The sequence below is a fragment of the Pseudophryne corroboree genome, chromosome 5 (genome assembly GCF_028390025.1).
Source record: "Pseudophryne corroboree isolate aPseCor3 chromosome 5, aPseCor3.hap2, whole genome shotgun sequence".
In the NCBI taxonomy this organism is placed as follows: domain Eukaryota; kingdom Metazoa; phylum Chordata; class Amphibia; order Anura; family Myobatrachidae; genus Pseudophryne; species Pseudophryne corroboree.
Genome location: NC_086448.1, coordinates 832661267 through 832682452, shown reverse-complemented (window position 1 = coordinate 832682452; position 21186 = coordinate 832661267). Strand labels below are relative to the sequence as shown.

Genomic DNA, 21186 nt, shown 5'->3' with positions numbered 1-21186 from the left:
CTCCAGAGAGGGTGTGGCCAGCCATCACATTGGTTTGTCTAACCATTAGATCTGAGCCCCTTGATAAATATATATATATAGTAAGTACTGTAATACTGCTAATGCACGCATGATAATGCACCACATTAATCACAGCAATGCACTGTAGAATCTCCACCATAGTCCTGTGCATTATTAAGAAAAATATGTATAATGTTTAATTCAATTGCATAGTCTGAGACCTGATCCCTAAAGGAGGAGGTGGGGCCCCGGGCAGAGGGGCCCACCGGGGTTTTCCCTGTACCCCTGTGTGCCAGTCCAACCCTGGCCTCACCTCAAACTCCACTGTCCCACCACCATGCGGCGTTAGGCCGAGGCCCCATTGTTAGGCAAGTACACTTCCGGTTAGGCAAGCGACAGGCCTGGACCGCAGAGGGCGCTAGGCCACACAGCCCCCATCGTTCCTTAATCATTCGTCATCGGTCGCTCATTAAAGGTGCATTATACCCAGTGCCGTGTACTGTTATACATTGTCATGTTGACACGCCCTCATTTGCAGTGGCCACACCCCTTGCGGTAATTTATTTATATTGCAATGAGTGGCAATAGGCGATGACGCGCCCAATAGGTGGTGCTAAACATGCCCCTATTCCCCCCACCTAATAAAATGTTCTGTGCACACCAATGACTGTGGCCCATTACTGAAGTTCTGCGCTACCCAACCATCTCGTACATGACGCAGTTGCAGTAGTGTGCTGTGTCTAGCGCAATCTTAAAACGGGATATACTGTACAGATGAATATAATGTAATTATATCGCTGTTACTAGTAGCATGAAATCTCTCATTTACACACAACTTGTTTTTAAACTTGAACTTTGCTGTGAAGCAGAAATCAGATCTGTGACATCAGCAGAGCAGAATCCGGCAGCCTGTGCGGGGAGAGAGCGGAGCAGGGAATGTGCTTTATGACTGATTTTGGAATAGATTGGAGGTATCGGTGCAGAAAATGAAATAATCCATACTCAGATCTGACATATTCCCAAAGGGATACATCATTATTTCCCACTTTCTCTATCCTGTGATATTATTTAACCATCCATCTCCCGGGGAGCCACAGACCTCAGGTTTATGTTACTCTAACACCCCCCATATGGGGACAGACATCACTGACCCATCAGAGAATGCTCAGTGGCGCACGCAGGGGGGGGTTTCTGAGTACCCAGAAACCCCCCCTGACAGACCAATTTTTTCCCCCTGTAACGGGTCACCGACCGCGGCCCGCGATTAAGCCCCGCCCCTTTAGCACTGGCTCCGCCCCCTCTTCAAACACCCGCGAATCGCGGGTTATGCAGACAGACTAGTCTGCAGTGGAGAGGGAAGATCCGTCCTTGCTGTGCAGCTTTATCTCTGCCTCCCTCTGTCCCTCGTCCACTGTCCAACGCTGCTGCTGCTATTGTGTATGTATGTATCCATCCATCTGCTGTGCTGTGTGTATATATATATATATATATATATATATACTGTGTATATATGTGTATATATATATATATATATATATATATATAAATAAATGTGTGTGTATATGTGCCTGCCGTGTATATCTATGTATGTACCTACTGTGTATATATATATATATATATATATATATATATATATATATAGTATACACACACACACTAGGTACATACATGCATAGATATACACAGCAGGTACATATATATGTGTGTGTGTGTGTGTGTATATATATATATATATATATATATATATATATATATATAATGTACCCTCTGGGTATATATGTACCTGCTGTGTGTGTATACATATATATATATATATATGTGTGTGTGTGTGTGTGTGTGTGTGTGTGTGTGTGTATATATTTGTGTGTGTATATATATATATATATATATATATATATAATGTATGGGTTGGGTTGGGTTCTGAGTGCCGGCGGTCAGAATACTGACCGCTGCATCCAGATTGTGAGAATCCCGACAGGCGGAAGGTAAGTATACTGTATACATTACACAGTTTTACCCTCACCAGGGATGCCTAAATCTAACCCCCCCACCCGCAGCCTAAATCTACCCCCCCCACCCGCAGCCTAAACCTAACCCACCCTCCCAGCAGCCTAAACCTAACCCCTTTCCCTGCAGCCTATCCCTCCCTCCACAGCCTAAACTTAACCACCTACCACCATGACTTACCTCTCCGGCGGCCCCGGCAGTGTATCATCATCATTTGGGATCCCGGGTGTCGGGATGCTGGTGCCGGCATTCTGATTAGTGTCTAGGTTCCGGTGTTGGTATTTTGACTGCCAGAATCCTGACCGGATCCTGTGTGTGTATATATATATATATATAAAAAATGTATATGTGTGTGTATAGCCTCCAACATGATCCATTCCATACATGTTTATACTGTATAGCATTTATGTATCTACAGTATCTACACTTGTTTAACGGACCAGTTATATGCTGGTTCACCTTAGTCTCAACCCCCACGCTTGGCTCCACCCCTCTCTGGAAACCCCCCCCTGTAAATCCTGCGTTTGCCCCTGATGCTAGACACACATCAGCAATACTCAGCACCACTGTATGTTCCAGCAGGTTACAGATGCCTCAGATGTCTCAGTAATCATTGTATAGTAAGAAATGTGACTCTTGTAGGGAACATGTCTACTTACCCGAATTCATATGCTGACAGTGATTCAATAGGACGCGAGGTGGAGTTGGCGTTGGTGGAAACGGCTGGCAGCGGCGCCTCATGTCACAACGCAATCACGACCCGGACTCATAGATTTTTGTACACAGCCCTTCCTGTCTGCAGAAAATATCAACTAGCCTGGAGGTACAGTACCATAAGTGCGGCATATATTCACACGGACTGACGCATAACATAGCGACAGGCAATGTTGTGTTTCAAAATGTAATAATTAAACGTATACTGTAGAGATGAACGGGTTCGGTTCTCGGGGAACCAAACCCACCCAAACATTACAATCCGAGCTGGCAATCCGAGTCTGGCATGAGGCTTCCCACCTTACTCAGTCCCCAAAGTGACACTGAAGGTCATCTTCCCACTGTCGGATTCTCTCGGGTTTTGGATTCTACATAAGTCCCTGTGAATCTACGCCATCTTCACTCCGGTTGTGGAGAGTGTACTGGACGGACGTGTCCGTCTCCAGTACTGTGTTGTGTGGTGGGTGCTCTGTCTGCTGTATCTGAAAGGGGTGCTCTCTCTGTCTGCTGTATCTGAAAGGGTTGCTCTCTATGTCTGCTGTATATGACAGGGGCGCTCTCTCTCTGTCTGCTGTATCTGAAAGGGGCGCTCTCTCTGTCTGCTGTATCTGAAAGGGTTGCTCTCTCTGTCTGCTGTATCTGAAAGGGTTGCTCTCTCTGTCTGCTGTATCTGAAAGGGGTGCTCTCTCTGTCTGCTGTATATGAAAGGGGTGCTCTCTCTGTCTGCTGTATCTGAAAGGGGTGCTCTCTCTGTCTGCTGTATCTGAAAGGAGTGCTCTCTCTCTGTCTGCTGTATCTGAAAGGGGTGCTCTCTCTGTCTGCTGTATCTGAAAGGGGTGCTCTCTCTGCTGTATCTGAAAGGGGTGCTCTCTCTGTCTGCTGTATCTGAAAGGAGTGCTCTCTATGTCTGCTGTATATGAAAGGGGTGCTCTCTCTGTCTGCTGTATCTGAAAGGGGTGCTCTCTCTGTCTGCTGTATCTGAAAGGGGTGCTCTCTCTGCTGTATCTGAAAGGGGTGCTCTCTCTGTCTGCTGTATATGAAAGGGTTGCTCTCTCTGTCTGCTGTATATGAAAGGGGTGCTCTCTCTGCAGTATCTGAAAGGGGCGCTCTCTCTGTCTGCTGTATATGAAAGGGGTGCTCTCTCTTTCTGCTGTATCTGAAAGGGTTGCTCTCTCTGTCTGCTGTATCTGAAAGGGGCGCTCTCTCTGTCTGCTGTATCTGAAAGGGGTGCTCTCTCTGTCTGCTGTATCTGAAAGGGTTGCTCTCTGTCTGCTGTATCTGAAAGGGGCGCTCTCTCTGTCTGCTGTATATGAAAGGGGTGCTCTCTCTGTCTGCTGTATATGAAAGGGTTGCTCTCTCTGTCTGCTGTATATGAAAGGGTTGCTCTCTCTGTCTGCTGTATATGAAAGGGTTGCTCTCTCTGTCTGCTGTATATGAAAGGGTTGCTCTCTCTGTCTGCTGTATATGAAAGGGTTGTTCTCTCTGTCTGCTGTACCTGAAAGGGGTGCTCTCTCTGTCTGCTGTATCTGAAAGGAGTGCTCTCTCTGTCTGCTGTATCTGAAAGGGGTGCTCTCTCTGCTGTATCTGAAAGGGGAGCTCTCTGCTGTATCTGAAAAGGGTGCTCTCTCTGCTGTATCTGAAAGGGTGCTCTCTCTGTCTGCTGTATCTGAAAGGGATGCTCTCTCTGTCTGCTGTATATGAAAGGGGTGCTCTCTCTGTCTGCTGTATCTGCAAGGGGTGCCCAGTCTGTCTGCTGTATCTGAAAGGGGTGCTCTCTCTGTCTGCTGTACCTGAAAGGGTGCTCTCTCTGTCTGCTGTACCTGAAAGGGGTGCTCTCTCTGTCTGCTGTATCTGAAAGGGGTGCTCTCTCTGTCTGCTGTATCTGAAAGGGGTGCTCTCTCTGTCTGCTGTATCTGAAAGGAGTGCTCTCTCTGTCTGCTGTACCTGAAAGGGGTGCTCTCTCTGTCTGCTGTATCTGAAAGGGGTGTTCTCTCTGTCTGCTGTATCTGAAAGGGGTGCTCTCTCTGTCTGCTGTATCTGAAAGGGGTGCTCTCTATGTCTGCTGTATCTGAAAGGGGTGCTCTCTCTGTCTGCTGTATCTGAAAGGGATGCTCTCTCTGTCTGCTGTATCTGAAAGGGGTGCTCTCTCTGTCTGCTGTATCTGAAAGGGGTGCACTCTCTGTCTGCTGTATCTGAAAGGGGTGCTCTGTCTGTCTGCTGTATCTGAAAGGGGTGTTCTCTCTGTCTACTGTACCTGAAAGGAGTGCTCTCTCTGTCTGCTGTATCTGAAAGGGGTGCTCTCTCTGTCTGCTGTATCTGAAAGGAGTGCTCTCTCTGTCTGCTGTATCTGAAAGGGGTGCTCTCTCTGTCTGCTGTATCTGAAAGGGGTGCTCTCTCTGTCTGCTGTATCTGAAAGGGGTGCTCTCTCTGTCTGCTGTATATGAAAGGGGTGCTCTCTCTGTCTGCTGTATCTGAAAGGGGTGCTCTCTCTGTCTGCTGTATCTGAAAGGGGTGCTCTCTATGTCTGCTGTATCTGAAAGGGGTGCTCTCTCTGTCTGCTGTATCTGAAAGGGATGCTCTCTCTGTCTGCTGTATCTGAAAGGGGTGCTCTGTCTGCTGTATCTGAAAGGGACTGCTCTCTCTCTCTCTCTCTGCTGTATCTGAAAGGGGTGCTCTCTCTGTCTGCTGTATCTGAAAGAGGTGCTCCCTCTGTCTGCTGTATCTGAAAGGGGTGCTCTCTCTGCTGTATCTGAAAGGGGTGCTCTCTCTGTCTGCTTTATCTGAAAGGGGTGAACTCTCTGTCTGCTGTACCTGAAAGGGGTGTTCTCTCTGTCTGCTGTATCTGAAAGGGGTGTTCTCTCTGTCTGCTGTATCTGAAAGGAGTGCTCTCTCTGTCTGCTGTATCTGAAAGGGGTGCTCTCTAATATGTCTGCTGTACCTGAAAGGGGTGTTCTCTCTGTCTGCTGTATCTGAAAGGGGTGCTCTCTCTGTCTGCTGTACATGAAAGGGGTGAACTCTCTGTCTGCTGTATCTGAAAGGGGTGTTCTCTCTGTCTGCTGTATCTGAAAGGGGTGCTCTCTCTGTCTGCTGTACCTGAAAGGGGTGCTCTCTCTGTCTGCTGTATATGAAAGGGGTGCTCTCTCTCTCTCTCTGCTGTATCTGAAAGGGGTGCTCTCTCTGTTTGCTGTATCTGAAAGGGGTGCTCCCTCTGTCTGCTGTATTTGAAAGGGGTGCTCTCTCTGCTGTATCTGAAAGGGGTGCTCTCTCTGTCTGCTTTATCTGAAAGGGGTGCTCTCTCTGTCTGCTGTATCTGAAAGGGGTGCTCTCTCTGTCTGCTGTATCTGAAAGGGTGCTCTCTCTGTCTGCTGTATCTGAAAGGGGCGCTCTCTCTGTCTGCTGTATCTGAAAGTGGTGCTCTCTCTGTCTGCTGTATCTGAAAGGGGTGTTCTCTCTGTCTGCTGTATCTGAAAGGGGTGCTCTCTCTGTCTGCTGTATCTGAAAGGGGTGCTCTCTCTGTCTGCTGTATCTGAAAGGAGTGCTCTCTCTGTCTGCTGTATCTGAAAGGGGTGCTCTCTCTGTCTGCTGTACCTGAAAGAGGTGCTCTCTCTGTCTGCTGTATCTGAAAGGGGTGCTCTGTCTGCTGTATCTGAAAGGGACTGCTCTCTCTCTCTCTCTCTCTCTCTGTCTGCTGTATCTGAAAGGGGTGCTCTCTCTGTCTGCTGTATCTGAAAGGGGCGCTCTCTATGTCTGCTCTATCTGAAAGGGGTGCTCTCTCTGTCTGCTGTATCTGAAAGGGGTGCCCAGTCTGTCTGCTGTATCTGAAAGGGGTGTTCTCTCTGTCTGCTGTATCTGAAAGGGGTGCACTCTCTGTCTGCTGTATCTGAAAGGGGTGCTCTCTCTGTCTGCTGTATCTGAAAGGGTGCTCTCTCTGTCTGCTGTATCTGAAAGGGGCGCTCTCTCTGTCTGCTGTATCTGAAAGTGGTGCTCTCTCTGTCTGCTGTATCTGAAAGGGGTGTTCTCTCTGTCTGCTGTATCTGAAAGGGGTGCTCTCTCTGTCTGCTGTATCTGAAAGGGGTGCTCTCTCTGTCTGCTGTATCTGAAAGGAGTGCTCTCTCTGTCTGCTGTATCTGAAAGGGGTGCTCTCTCTGTCTGCTGTACCTGAAAGAGGTGCTCTCTCTGTCTGCTGTATCTGAAAGGGGTGCTCTGTCTGCTGTATCTGAAAGGGACTGCTCTCTCTCTCTCTCTCTCTCTCTCTCTCTGTCTGCTGTATCTGAAAGGGGCGCTCTCTATGTCTGCTGTATCTGAAAGGGGTGCTCTCTCTGTCTGCTGTATCTGAAAGGGGTGCCCAGTCTGTCTGCTGTATCTGAAAGGGGTGTTCTCTCTGTCTGCTGTATCTGAAAGGGGTGCACTCTCTGTCTGCTGTATCTGAAAGGGGTGCTCTGTCTGTCTGCTGTATCTGAAAGGGGTGTTCTCTCTGTCTGCTGTATCTGAAAGGAGTGCTCTCTCTTTCTGCTGTATCTGAAAGGGGTGCTCTCTATGTCTGCTGTACCTGAAAGGGGTGCTCTCTCTGTCTGCTGTATCTGAAAGGGGGTGTTCTCTCTGTCTGCTGTACCTGAAAGGGGTGCTCTCTCTGTCTGCTGTACCTGAAAGGGGTGCTCTCTCTGTCTGCTGTATCTGAAAGGGGTGCTCTCTATGTCTGCTGTACCTGAAAGGGGTGCTCTCTCTGTCTGCTGTATCTGAAAGGGGGTGTTCTCTCTGTCTGCTGTACCTGAAAGGGGTGCTCTCTCTGTCTGCTGTATCTGAAAGGAGTGCTCTCTCTGTCTGCTGTATCTGAAAGGGGTGCTCTCTATGTCTGCTGTATCTGAAAGGGGTGCTCTCTCTGTCTGCTGTATCTGAAAGGGATGCTCTCTCTGTCTGCTGTATCTGAAAGGGGTGCTCTGTCTGCTGTATCTGAAAGGGACTGCTCTCTCTCTCTCTCTCTCTGCTGTATCTGAAAGGGGTGCTCTCTCTGTCTGCTGTATCTGAAAGGGGTGCTCCCTCTGTCTGCTGTATCTGAAAGGGGTGCTCTCTCTGCTGTATCTGAAAGGGGTGCTCTCTCTGTCTGCTTTATCTGAAAGGGGTGAACTCTCTGTCTGCTGTACCTGAAAGGGGTGTTCTCTCTGTCTGCTGTATCTGAAAGGGGTGCTCTCTCTGTCTGCTGTACCTGAAAGGGGTGTTCTCTCTGTCTGCTGTATCTGAAAGGAGTGCTCTCTCTGTCTGCTGTATCTGAAAGGGGTGCTCTCTAATATGTCTGCTGTACCTGAAAGGGGTGCTCTCTCTGTCTGCTGTATCTGAAAGGGGGTGTTCTCTCTGTCTGCTGTATATGAAAGCGGTGAACTCTCTGTCTGCTGTACCTGAAAGGGGTGTTCTCTCTGTCTGCTGTATCTGAAAGGGGTGCTCTCTCTGTCTGCTGTACCTGAAAGGGGTGAACTCTCTGTCTGCTGTATCTGAAAGGGGTGTTCTCTCTGTCTGCTGTATCTGAAAGGGGTGCTCTCTTAGTGTTCATTCTAGCACCCTGCACCTTTCAAATCCTGTGCAGTTCCTCTTTCCGGCCTGAGGTGTCGCTCTCTGCTCTGGAGCTTCTCAGCACACACAGCTCTGTATCACAGCACTGAGTAACAGATCAGTGTGCTGAGAAGCACCACAGCAGAGAGCGACACCCCAGGCAGGGAAGAGGAACTGCACGGATTTTGAAAGGTGCAGGGTGCTATAATGAACACTACTCTCTCTGTCTGCTGTACCTGAAAGGGGTGCTCTCTCTGTCTGCTGTATCTGAAAGGGGTGCTCTCTCTGTCTGCTGTATCTGAAAGGGGTGCTCTCTCTGCTGTATCTGAAAGGGGTGCTCTCTCTGTCTGCTTTATCTGAAAGGGGTGCTCTCTCTGTCTGCTGTACCTGAAAGGGGTGAACTCTCTGTCTGCTGTATCTGAAAGGGGTGCTCTCTCTGTCTGCTGTATCTGAAAGGAGTGCTCTCTCTGTCTGCTGTATCTGAAAGGGGTGCTCTCTATGTCTGCTGTATCTGAAAGGGGTGCTCTCTCTGTCTGCTGTACCTGAAAGAGGTGCTCTCTCTGTCTGCTGTATCTGAAAGGGGTGCTCTGTCTGCTGTATCTGAAAGGGACTGCTCTCTCTCTCTCTGTCTGCTGTATCTGAAAGGGGTGCTCTCTCTGTCTGCTGTATCTGAAAGGGGCGCTCTCTATGTCTGCTGTATCTGAAAGGGGTGCTCTCTCTGTCTGCTGTATCTGAAAGGGGTGCCCAGTCTGTCTGCTGTATCTGAAAGGGGTGTTCTCTCTGTCTGCTGTATCTGAAAGGGGTGCACTCTCTGTCTGCTGTATCTGAAAGGGGTGCTCTGTCTGTCTGCTGTATCTGAAAGGGGTGTTCTCTCTGTCTGCTGTATCTGAAAGGAGTGCTCTCTCTTTCTGCTGTATCTGAAAGGGGTGCTCTCTATGTCTGCTGTACCTGAAAGGGGTGCTCTCTCTGTCTGCTGTATCTGAAAGGGGTGCTCTCTCTGTCTGCTGTATATGAAAGGGGTGAACTCTCTGTCTGCTGTATCTGAAAGGGGTGTTCTCTCTGACTGCTGTATCTGAAAGGGGTGCTCTCTCTGTCTGCTGTACCTGAAAGGGGTGCTCTCTCTGTCTGCTGTATATGAAAGGGGTGCTCTCTCTCTCTCTCTCTCTCTCTCTCTCTGCTGTATCTGAAAGGGGTGCTCTCTCTTTCTGCTGTATCTGAAAGGGGTGCTCCCTCTGTCTGCTGTATCTGAAAGGGGTGCTCTCTCTGCTGTATCTGAAAGGGGTGCTCTCTCTGTCTGCTTTATCTGAAAGGGGTGCTCTCTCTGTCTGCTGTATCTGAAAGGGGTGCTCTCTCTGTCTGCTGTATCTGAAAGGGTGCTCTCTCTGTCTGCTGTATCTGAAAGGGGCGCTCTCTCTGTCTGCTGTATCTGAAAGTGGTGCTCTCTCTGTCTGCTGTATCTGAAAGGGGTGTTCTCTCTGTCTGCTGTATCTGAAAGGGGTGCTCTCTCTGTCTGCTGTATCTGAAAGGGGTGCTCTCTCTGTCTGCTGTATCTGAAAGGAGTGCTCTCTCTGTCTGCTGTATCTGAAAGGGGTGCTCTCTATGTCTGCTGTATCTGAAAGGGGTGCTCTCTCTGTCTGCTGTACCTGAAAGGGGTGCTCTCTCTGTCTGCTGTATCTGAAAGGGGTGCTCTGTCTGCTGTATCTGAAAGGGACTGCTCTCTCTCTCTCTCTCTCTCTCTCTCTCTCTCTCTCTCTGTCTGCTGTATCTGAAAGGGGTGCTCTCTCTGTCTGCTGTATCTGAAAGGGGCGCTCTCTATGTCTGCTGTATCTGAAAGGGATGCTCTCTCTGTCTGCTGTATCTGAAAGGGGTGCCCAGTCTGTCTGCTGTATCTGAAAGGGGTGTTCTCTCTGTCTGCTGTATCTGAAAGGGGTGCACTCTCTGTCTGCTGTATCTGAAAGGGGTGCTCTGTCTGTCTGCTGTATCTGAAAGGGGTGTTCTCTCTGTCTGCTGTACCTGAAAGGAGTGCTCTCTCTGTCTGCTGTATCTGAAAGGGGTGCTCTCTCTGTCTGCTGTATCTGAAAGGGGTGCTCTCTGTCTGCTGTATCTGAAAGGAGTGCTCTCTCTTTCTGCTGTATCTGAAAGGGGTGCTCTCTCTGTCTGCTGTATATGAAAGGGGTGCTCTCTCTGTCTGCTGTATCTGAAAGGGGTGCTCTCTCTGTCTGCTGTATCTGAAAGGAGTGCTCTCTCTGTCTGCTGTATCTGAAAGGGGTGCTCTCTATGTCTACTGTATCTGAAAGGGGTGCTCTCTGCTGTATCTGAAAGGGGTGCTCTCTCTGTCTGCTGTATCTGAAAGGGATGCTCTCTCTGTCTGCTGTATCTGAAAGGGGTGCTCTGTCTGCTGTATCTGAAAGGGACTGCTCTCTCTCTCTCTCTCTGCTGTATCTGAAAGGGGTGCTCTCTCTGTCTGCTGTATCTGAAAGGGGTGTTCTCTCTGTCTGCTGTATCTGAAAGGGGTGAACTCTCTGTCTGCTGTATCTGAAAGGGGTGTTCTCTCTGTCTGCTGTATCTGAAAGGGGTGCTCTCTCTGTCTGCGGTACCTGAAAGGGGTGCTCTCTCTGTCTGCTGTATATGAAAGGGGTGCTCTCTCTCTCTCTCGCTCTGCTGTATCTGAAAGGGGTGCTCTCTCTGTCTGCTGTATCTAAAAGGGGTGCTCCCTCTGTCTGCTGTATGTGAAAGGGGTGCTCTATCTGCTGTATCTGAAAGGGGTGCTCTCTCTGTCTGCTGTATCTGAAAGGGGTGCTCTCTCTGTCTGCTGTATCTAAAAGGGGTGCTCCCTCTGTCTGCTGTATCTGAAAGGGGTGCTCTCTCTGCTGTATCTGAAAGGGGTGCTCTCTCTGTCTGCTTTATCTGAAAGGGGTGCTCTCTCTGTCTGCTGTATATGAAAGCGGTGAACTCTCTGTCTGCTGTACCTGAAAGGGATGTTCTCTCTGTCTGCTGTATCTGAAAGGGGTGCTCTCTGTCTGCTGTACCTGAAAGGGGTGTTCTCTCTGTCTGCTGTATCTGAAAGGAGTGCTCTCTCTGTCTGCTGTATCTGAAAGGGGTGCTCTCTGTCTGCTGTACCTGAAAGGGGTGCTCTCTCTGTCTGCTGTATCTGAAAGGGGGTGTTCTCTCTGTCTGCTGTACCTGAAAGGGGTGCTCTCTCTGTCTGCTGTACCTGAAAGGGGTGCTCTCTCTGTCTGCTGTATCTGAAAGGGGTGTTCTCTCTGTCTGCTGTATCTGAAAGGGGTGCTCTCTCTGTCTGCGGTACCTGAAAGGGGTGCTCTCTCTGTCTGCTGTATATGAAAGGGGTGCTCTCTCTCTCTCTCGCTCTGCTGTATCTGAAAGGGGTGCTCTCTCTGTCTGCTGTATCTAAAAGGGGTGCTCCCTCTGTCTGCTGTATGTGAAAGGGGTGCTCTATCTGCTGTATCTGAAAGGGGTGCTCTCTCTGTCTGCTTTATCTGAAAGGGGTGCTCTCTCTGTCTGCTGTATCTGAAAGGGGTGCTCTCTCTGTCTGCTGTATCTGAAAGAATGCTCTCTCTGTCTGCTGTATCTGAAAGGGGCGCTCTCTCTGTCTGCTGTATCTGAAAGTGGTGCTCTCTCTGTCTGCTGTATCTGAAAGGGGCGCTCTCTCTGTGTGCTATATCTGAAAGGGGTGCTCTCTCTCTCTCTGCTGTTTCTGAAAGGGGTGCTCTCTCTGTCTGCTATATCTGAAAGGGGTGCTCTCTCTGTCTGCTGTATCTGAAAGGGGTGCTCTCTCTGTCTGCTGTATCTGAAAGGGGTGCTCTCTCTGTCTGCTTTATCTGAAAGGGGTGCTCTCTCTGTCTGCTGTATCTGAAAGGGGTGCTCTCTCTGTCTGCTGTATCTGAAAGAATGCTCTCTCTGTCTGCTGTATCTGAAAGGGGTGCTCTCTCTGTCTGCTGTATCTGAAAGAATGCTCTCTCTGTCTGCTGTATCTGAAAGGGGCGCTCTCTCTGTCTGCTGTATCTGAAAGTGGTGCTCTCTCTGTCTGCTGTATCTGAAAGGGGCGCTCTCTCTGTCTGCTGTATCTGAAAGGGGTGCTCTCTCTGTCTGCTGTATCTGAAAGGAGTGCTCTCTCTTTCTGCTGTATCTGAAAGGGGTGCTCTCTCTGTCTGCTGTATATGAAAGGGGTGCTCTCTCTGTCTGCTGTATCTGAAAGGGGTGCTCTCTCTGTCTGCTGTATCTGAAAGGAGTGCTCTCTCTGTCTGCTGTATCTGAAAGGGGTGCTCTCTGTCTGCTGTACCTGAAAGGGGTGCTCTCTCTGTCTGCTGTATCTGAAAGGGGGTGTTCTCTCTGTCTGCTGTACCTGAAAGGGGTGCTCTCTCTGTCTGCTGTACCTGAAAGGGGTGCTCTCTCTGTCTGCTGTATCTGAAAGGGGTGCTCTCTCTGTCTGCTGTATATGAAAGGAGTGCTCTCTCTGTCTGCTGTATATGAAAGGGGTGAACTCTCTGTCTGCTGTATCTGAAAGGGGTGCTCTCTCTGTCTGCTGTATCTGAAAGGGGTGCTCTCTCTGTCTGCTGTATCTGAAAGGGGCGCTCTCTCTGTGTGGTATATCTGAAAGGGGTGCTCTCTCTCTCTCTGCTGTTTCTGAAAGGGGTGCTCTCTCTGTCTGCTATATCTGAGAGGTGTTTTGTTCATATGTTTGTAAATCCAGTCATCAGGACACAGAGACATGTGAGTTCACTGCTGTGCTGTTTATTCCATCACCAACTCCAGACAGCTTTTCTGCACTTTGCCCAGAACCACAGATATCGGCCTTCAAGCAGCTGGTCCCTGCTCCAGCTCCACGCGCCTAATATGCAGTTTTATATTTTTGTTGGTGGATTGCTCTGGCTACTGAAGTCTGATCCCCAAGACCCAAGTACCTCCTGACAGGTGAGACACTCTAGTATTTTTTATCCCATTAAAGCTAAGAAATCTATTTCCAGGAACTGGAGATATCTACAGTAAAGCAAGTTGCCCTGACCCCCGTAAAATGATGAATATTAAGCCCACTCCACTATCCACCCCTCCCCTATGTTTTAAACACCCCCTACCACCCTGGAAGTCATGTATCAGGGCTTCTTCATTCAGCCCAATGCCCCCTTCTACAGTTTAGTGTTCTCTTTTCCGCCCCATTTGTGCAGTAAAGGAGTAATTAGCAGAAATTATTTCTCCAGGTCCTACATGCTGAGCGAAAGATAGAACCCCCCCTACCCCTCGCAGGACATCAAAGTTGCCTACCCCCACCCTTACCACTGATGGGTGGGTAGGGGCCCCAGTGCATTGCCGTGCCCAGGGGCCTACACTGCTGTTAAGACGGCTCTGGTTCCATGTTCACTATGGCTGATATTTTCCTTGGGTCTGGTTTTACACCTTGATCCGAGACCACGTCGCCCATAAAGGTAAGTGTATTCATGCCAAATTCACATTTGTCCTTGTTTAGCTTTAGATTCACTTTCTTGACAAGTTCCATTACTTGTCTCAATCTGGAATCATGTTCTTCCTTTGTAGATCCCAAGACAATAATGTCATCCATCATTGTTTCAACACCTGGAATATGTTCAAAAATCATGTGTATCTTTTTGTGATATAGTTCTGGAGCAGACAATATTCCATATGGTAGTCGAAGAAATCTGTATCGACCTTCTGGTGTATTAAATGTACAAAGCTTTGAGCTGGCCTCATCTAGCTTCATTTGCCAGAATCCTGATGATGCGTCCAATTTACTGAACCATTTTGCTCCCGCAAATTGCGACATGATTTAATCTCTGGTTGGTAGTTTCAAATGTTCTCGTTTAATAGCTTTGTTTAAATCTATGGGGTCTAGACATATTCGGAGTTGTCCATTTTTCTTTTCAACAATTACTAAGGAGCTTACCCATTCAGTAGGCTCATCAACTTTCTGTATCACACCCAAGGCTTCCATACGATTTAACTCTTGTTTCAGTTATTCTATCAGCGCAAATGGCACTTTTCTACAGGGGTGTATCACTGAAGAAACTTGCGTGTCTATATTTATTTTATGCTCTCCAGGCAAACAACCTAGACATTCAAACAAGTCTTTGTATTCTGTAAACATTGATTTGCAGTCATCTTCTACTTGTGATGTCACCATAAAAACTTTCTTTAGCAAGCTTAGTTTCTCACAGGAACTTAATCCTAGAATCGGTTGCACATTTTTATCCACAATCAGTAGAGATGTATTAAACTGTTGTCCCTTATATTTCAGTGTCACTAAGCATGTACCTTTCACAGGAATTTCCTCCCCAGTGTACCCTGCAACTTTCACTTTGGCTGGATGAATTTTAGATTTTACTCTAAAAGTCTTATAGTCTTGAAACAATATTAAATTCACATGCGCAACAGTATCAAGCTTAAAGGGAATGACAATCTCGTTCACAGTTAAAGGGACAATCCATTCTTTCTTATCTGCACTGCAAAGTTCAATACAATCCACAAAGAATTCCTCTGTTTGTTTAACAGCATGCACTTTGGTTGTTACACTTTTCATTTTACAGCATTTGGCAAAGTAATTAAGTCTACCACATTTCATGCAGGTTTTACCATAAGCAGGGCACATTTTAGGATTGTGAGCATTTCCACATCTACTACAAATTTCCTTATTGGACTGTGGCTTAGACGGCTTAATTCTTGAGGATGGAGGTTTGCTTGGCTCTGTCTTCTGCGCTACATGTACAGTACCATCAACTTCCTTGTGTAACGTTTTGGCTTGAAATCTAGTTATTTCTGCAGATCTGCACATAGTCACTGCCTTTTCTAGTGTTAGGTCTTGCTCTCTCAGCAGTCTCTCTCTGAGTCCATTATCAGGTATTCCCCAGACAATACGATCTCTAATTAGTGAATCCTTTAAATCACTAAACTCACAGGTTTTACTGAGTGATTGCAGCTCTGTAACATACTGATCAAAGCCATCTCCAGACTTCTGATCACATGTGAAAAACTTAAATCTTTCACATGTCACATTTTTCGTTGGCACAAAGTAATCTTCAAACTATTGCATTATAGAAGATAGCACCACATTCTGCCCCTCATCAAACTGAAAACTATTATAAATGTCCAGCACATCCTCTCCTATCACATGGAGGAAAATGGATGCCTTAGTTTTGTCAGCCTCTGTATCAGCTCCACATGCAGCAAGATATATATTAAACCTTTGCTTAAATCTTTTCCAGTTTTCAGACAAGTTACCAGACATCAGCATGCTGGTTGGAGAAGCTAGTTTATCCATGGTTACTCACTGTTTGAAGAGAGGAGCACACGGTAGGCTTTGCAGACACTGAGTATCACAGCCACAGACTGCTGCAGGATTCTTTCACATTCTGAGAGCACTAGCAGTCCAAGTTAAACTTCTTCTGACACCATGTTTTGTTCATATGTTTGTAAATCCAGTCATAAGGACACAGAGACATGTGAGTTCACTGCTGTGCTGTTTATTCCATCACCAACTCCAGGCACACTGCACACTGGACCACCCACTTCCCAGCATCCCCCTGGTCCTAGGGACCATCACTGAAGATTCAGGCTTACACATATTTGTAAGGGAGTGTCTACAAATATTAAGCATTCTAATACACTAACATCACAAAATGGATGCTCTCTCTGTCTGCTGTATCTGAAATGGGTGCTCTCTCGGTCTGCTGTATATGAAAGGGGTGCCCTCTCTGTCTGCTGTTTCTGAAATGGAACAAATTGTATGAGCCTAAACTTTCCCCGTTCCTTCTTAGAAACAACCCAAACTGGTGAAAGAACAAGATTCTATATGGATGGGGTTCTGTAACAAAGAGGCTGCTCATCCATCCCTACAAGATCCCATTCAACACCTTAGCATGCACCGCGTCTGGAATATTTTCGGTGAGCTCTAAATTATGTGGGCAAAATCCATGCAAAAACCTTTATACAAAAAGGTTGTGACACCTTTATTGGGATTACAAGCCAGCCATTTGGACATGGTATCCATTTTGACGAGGGAGGAAGCCTCACGAGGCCCAGTCCTGACCGCAGGCTCACTGGCAGTAGAACAGCCTCACATTTATGAAAAGGGTGGATGACTGACCCATTTAATGCAGGAGGGGACTGGTGCATGCCTTTCCTACCCAACTGACCATCAGGGCCAACAACCAGAGGTTGTGTGACCTCAAGCCAAACCTCCACATCTTTGCAACCAAATGTGATAACAGGGAGTCTTACTGCCGCCGGAACTGCTCAGCATAAAGACGCCACATGGCACCCCTGGACTGCCAGTACATGCCATGAGTCAAATAGAGGTATTTTCAGAATATTTATAGCCTCTTCTTGGTGCGTCTACAAATAGCAGGCTGCAAATACATAGAAGCCAGCCAACCAGTTCTTGTAGGTGCAGACCTGCTCCTCCTCCTGCCCTTTCTTAGACATAGCAAGTCAGAGCTGTTAGTTGGTGTCAACCATAAGGGCAAAGATGCCGACATAATGACCCCAAGTTATCTTTTCCCTGGCACACACCTAAAACTCCATGGTCTGTTTTGTATTTCATTTGGGGGTCCTGCTTTGTCCCGTGGTTCTTCTGAACATGATGTGTGACACGCTTCTTCTCCTGTTGGAAGAAACGTGTCTCCCGCTTATTATCAGTGAACTCTGCGTAGCGGTCATCGTGGGGTTACGGTTTTGTCATGGAACAGGTACTTTAACTTTAAAAAAAAAATCACAAAAATGTAAAAATAAACCAAACAATTCAATTTATAGGGAAAAACGACGTCAGTTAAATGCCACTAAAATATCTGCCATGCAGCGTCTGCGTGTACCGCCTGCCATGTGTGTTTAAGGGGCATGCTTGGGGCATGCTTTCGGTAGGCATCCATGATGATTTCCCTATTGGATTTCCCTTGCAGCCGAGGAGTTAATATGGAAGATAACGTATGACTGGCCCTGAGAGCGGATGAATTATTCAGCGGTAATCTGGAGAAAGCAATAAGGCAATAAAGAAACACAAAGATTATGGTGAGAGCAGGAGAAAGTAAAACTGTGAATCTATGAATACATTTACATATATTATAGTTTTCTCCCTGATTAGACGACAAGAGCCATACGCTTCTGTAATTAACCCGAGGAAACATTAATAACGCAGCGTTTCTGGCTACTCGTATTTATCATGAGAAGCGTCACGTTGTGCCGATGTATTCAAATCAAGACCATGGGGGTCATTCCGAGTTGGTCGCTCGCTGCTGATTTTCGCAGCGCAGCGATCAGGTAAAAAAATGGCAAAACTGCGCATGTGTATGCGCCGCAATGCGCACGTGCCTCGTACGGGTATAAAGAGCATCGCTGCTGTGCAATGGATCTATCCATTTGCACAGCCAATCGCAAGGAGATTGACAGGAAGAGGGCGTTTATGGGTGTCAACTGACCGTTTTCTGGGAGTGTTTGGGAAAACACAGGCGTGTCCAAGCATTTGCAGGGCGGATGTCTGATGTCAATTCCGGGACCTCCGTCGCTAGAATCATCGCACAGGGGTGGTCATTCCGAGTTGTTCGCTCGTTATTTTTTTTTTCGCAACGGAGCGATTAGTCGCTAATGCGCATGCGCAATGTCCGCAGTGCGACTGCGCCAAGTAAATTTGCTATGCAGTTAGGTATTTTACTCACGGCATTACGAGGTTTTTTCCTCGTTCTGGTGATCGTAATATGATTGACAGGAAGTGGGTGTTTTTGGGCGGAAACTGTCCGTTTTATGGGAGTGTTTGAAAAAACGCTACTGTTTCTGGGAAAAACGCGGGAGTGGCTGGAGAAACGGAGGAGTGTCTGGACGAACGCTGGGTGTGTTTGTGACGTCAAACCAGGAACGACAAGCACTGAACTGATCGCACTGGAAGAGTAAGTCTCGAGCTACTCGGAAACTGCACAGAGAAGTCTTTTCGCAATATTGAGAATCTTTCGTTCGCAATTTTGATAAGCTAAGATTCACTCCCAGTAGGCGGCGGCTTAGCGTATGCAAAGCTGCTTAAAGCAGCTTGCGAGCGAACAACTCGGAATGAGGGCCTGGGTAAGTAACTACAGGGCTGGTCCTGTTTTGCACAAAATGTGTTTGTGCAGCTCGGCTGCAAAGTAAAAATACACTCCCCCGTGGGCGGCGACTATGCCTTTGCACGGCTGCTAAAAGTAGCTAGCGAGCGAACAACTCGGAATGAGGGCCCATGCTGGAATCTTAATGTGGAATGTTGGCGAAAGTAATCTATATGTATTATAATATCTGTTTTCAGAGCAACTACAGTTTTTAATTATTATTTTAAAAAAAACCAGACAGACTCGTCTTAACTATGAGATTTACGGTAAGAGAGGCTCATGGGGCAGGAGGTAACAGAGGGAGCAGGAGGCTGGAGGGGACATGGGGCAGGAGGTAACAGAGGGAGCAGGAGGCTGGAGGGGACATGGGGCAGGAGGTAACAGAGGGAGCCAGAGGCTGGAGGTGGCACAGGGAGCTAGAGGCGACATGGGGCAGGATGCTGGAGGGACAAAGGCTGGAGGAGACATGGGGCAGGAGGTGACACAGGGAGCAGAAGGCTGGAGAGATACATGAGGCTAGAGGGGACATGGGGCAGAAGGTGACAGGAAGCTGAAGGCTGGAGAGATACATGAGGCTGGAGGAGACATGGGGCAGGAGGTGACACAGGGAGCAGAAGGGTGGAGAGATACATGAGGCTGGAGGAGACATGGGGCAGGAGGTGACACATGAAGCAGAAGGGTGGAGAGATACATGAGGCTAGAGGGGACATGGGGCAGGAGGTGACACATGAAGCAGAAGGGTGGAGAGATACATGAGGCTAGAGGGGACATGGGGCAGGATGTGACACAGGGAGCAGAAGGCTGGAGAGATACATGAGGCTAGAGGGGACATGGGGCAGAAGGTGACACAAGAAGCTGAAGGCAACACAGGGCACAGAAAGCTGGAATGCAGGGATGTGGAGGTGACAGAAGGAGCAGGAGGTGACACCAGAGGCACAAGGCTTGAGTGACACAGGAACATGCAGCTGAAAAGATACAGGGATTAATAGGACATGGAGAAGGAGGCCGGGGGCGACACAGGGGGCAGGAAGTTGGAATGATGCAGGAATCTGGAGGTGTCACGGAGCAGGAGGCTGGTTGCGACACAAGGGGCACAAGGCTTGAGTGACATAGGGGGCATGTAGCTGGAAAGACACAGGAATGGATGGGACTCAAAGCATTAGGCTGGAGTGACACAGGGGGCAGGAGCCTGGAGTGACACAAGGGGCAGGAGCCTGAAGTGACACAGGGACAGGAGCCTGGAGGACACACAGAGGGCAGGAGCCTGGAGGACACACAGAGGGAAGGAGCCTGGAGGACACACAGAGGGCAGGAGCCTGGAGGGGACACAGAGGGCAGAAGTCTGGAGGGGACACAGGGGCAAGAGCCTGGAGGGGACACAGGGGCAGGAGCCTGGAGGAGACACAGAGGACAGGAGCCTGGAGGAGACACAGAGGGCATGGTTGAGCCTCACTTGTATGATGATGACATTGGTTATATTCCTACACAAACATGCATCTTCCAGACCATAGGATCTCCTACATGAATAGTGATTACCGACTGAAGACACCATCTGCCCAGAGAGGATCAATTTCTCCAGAGGTTCCCCATCGCAGAGAAACCACCATAAAGGTAAGGTGTATTTCTATTTGGTACACACATGCTGTGCCTGTGCTGGGATGCGTTCTGCATCCCGGTAGTCAGGATGGTAGCGGTCATGCAACCAGAGCCAATATCCTGCCACCATTCAGGAGACCAGTGCTGCAACACCAACAGCTGACATCCCGAAGGGGAGTATTGGGGTATGGATCAGGGCTCGGGTGAAGAGGGTTAGGCACGAGGGGGGTGATTAACCATAGTCACTACCCTCCGTGGGTTAGCCATATCCACCTCCCCTGAAGGGTTATCAATAGCCTCCACCCCAAGAGGGTGAGGGTTAGTGACCCGGGAGGCATGGAATACTTACCCTGTCTGGTGTTGGGATCATCCGTGTTGGGATGTCACAGTCGGTCATGTGACTTCTGGCATCCCGGCCGCCAGGATAACATGCCAAAGCTGCCTGTGCCAAATATATTACAATTGCACACAGGGGGTCATTCCGACCAGATTGTAGCTGTTCTAAATTTAGCACAGCTACGATCATCTTCCCAGGCATGCGGGGGCACGCCCAGCACAGGGGTAGTCCGCCCCGCATGTCAGCCCCCCCCCCCCCCCCTAGCACAAGTACAAAAGCATTGCACAGCAGTGATGCCTTTGTACTTGTAGAGTAACTCCCGGCCAGCGCAGCACCTGCGGCTGGCCGGAAGTTACTCGCCGCTGCCCGGGTCACAGCGGCCCACCCCCACATAGTCCGGCCATGCCTGTGTTGGCCGGACCGCGCCCACAAAACGGCGTCCGAACGCTGCCGCGCCGCCCCCTCCCGCCCAGCGACCGCCTCTGCGTGTCAATCAGGCAGAGGCGATCGCCAAGCAGGCACCGGCGTATGTGAAGAACTGCAGCGAGCGTTCAGGTCAGAATGCCCCCCCATAGTACATACTGTGTGCGGGGGTGTTGGAATTGCAGAATGAGAGTCCAATGAGCTGCAAAGATGTGGGAAAGCAATTCCACAGATGACTTCCTTTGTGTTGCAGCTCATCGCTCTGCTCTCTCTCTCTACAATTACATAACCCCACAGGTACTACGCAAACAGCCTGTTGTGAATGTTCTGAGGACATAACGCAGTTTGTAAATAGGCCCCAGGAAATGGATAATCAGTTTGGCCTCCTGAGTGCAGAGAAAGGGCAATGGGGGGAAGGGGGGGGGGAGTATCACGCGGCCAGGCCCCGGTGATGTGACGTGTGACATTCGG

General features: G+C 48.7%; 1 long non-coding RNA gene across 3 annotated transcripts; it reads left to right on the top strand.

The window, feature by feature from the left end:
• Positions 1 to 1350: 1350 nt before the first annotated feature.
• LOC134929512 (uncharacterized) lies at positions 1351 to 19965 on the top strand. 3 transcript variants are annotated; one of them, XR_010178607.1, is made up of 5 exons: positions 1351 to 1437; positions 2687 to 2830; positions 16050 to 16176; positions 17190 to 17298; positions 19864 to 19965. It is a non-coding gene; the product is annotated as an uncharacterized LOC134929512 (long non-coding RNA). The 3 variants fall into 3 exon arrangements; XR_010178605.1 differs by having other exon boundaries at positions 1351 to 1441; XR_010178606.1 differs by lacking the exon at positions 16050 to 16176 and having other exon boundaries at positions 1351 to 1441.
• Positions 19966 to 21186: the final 1221 nt, after the last annotated feature.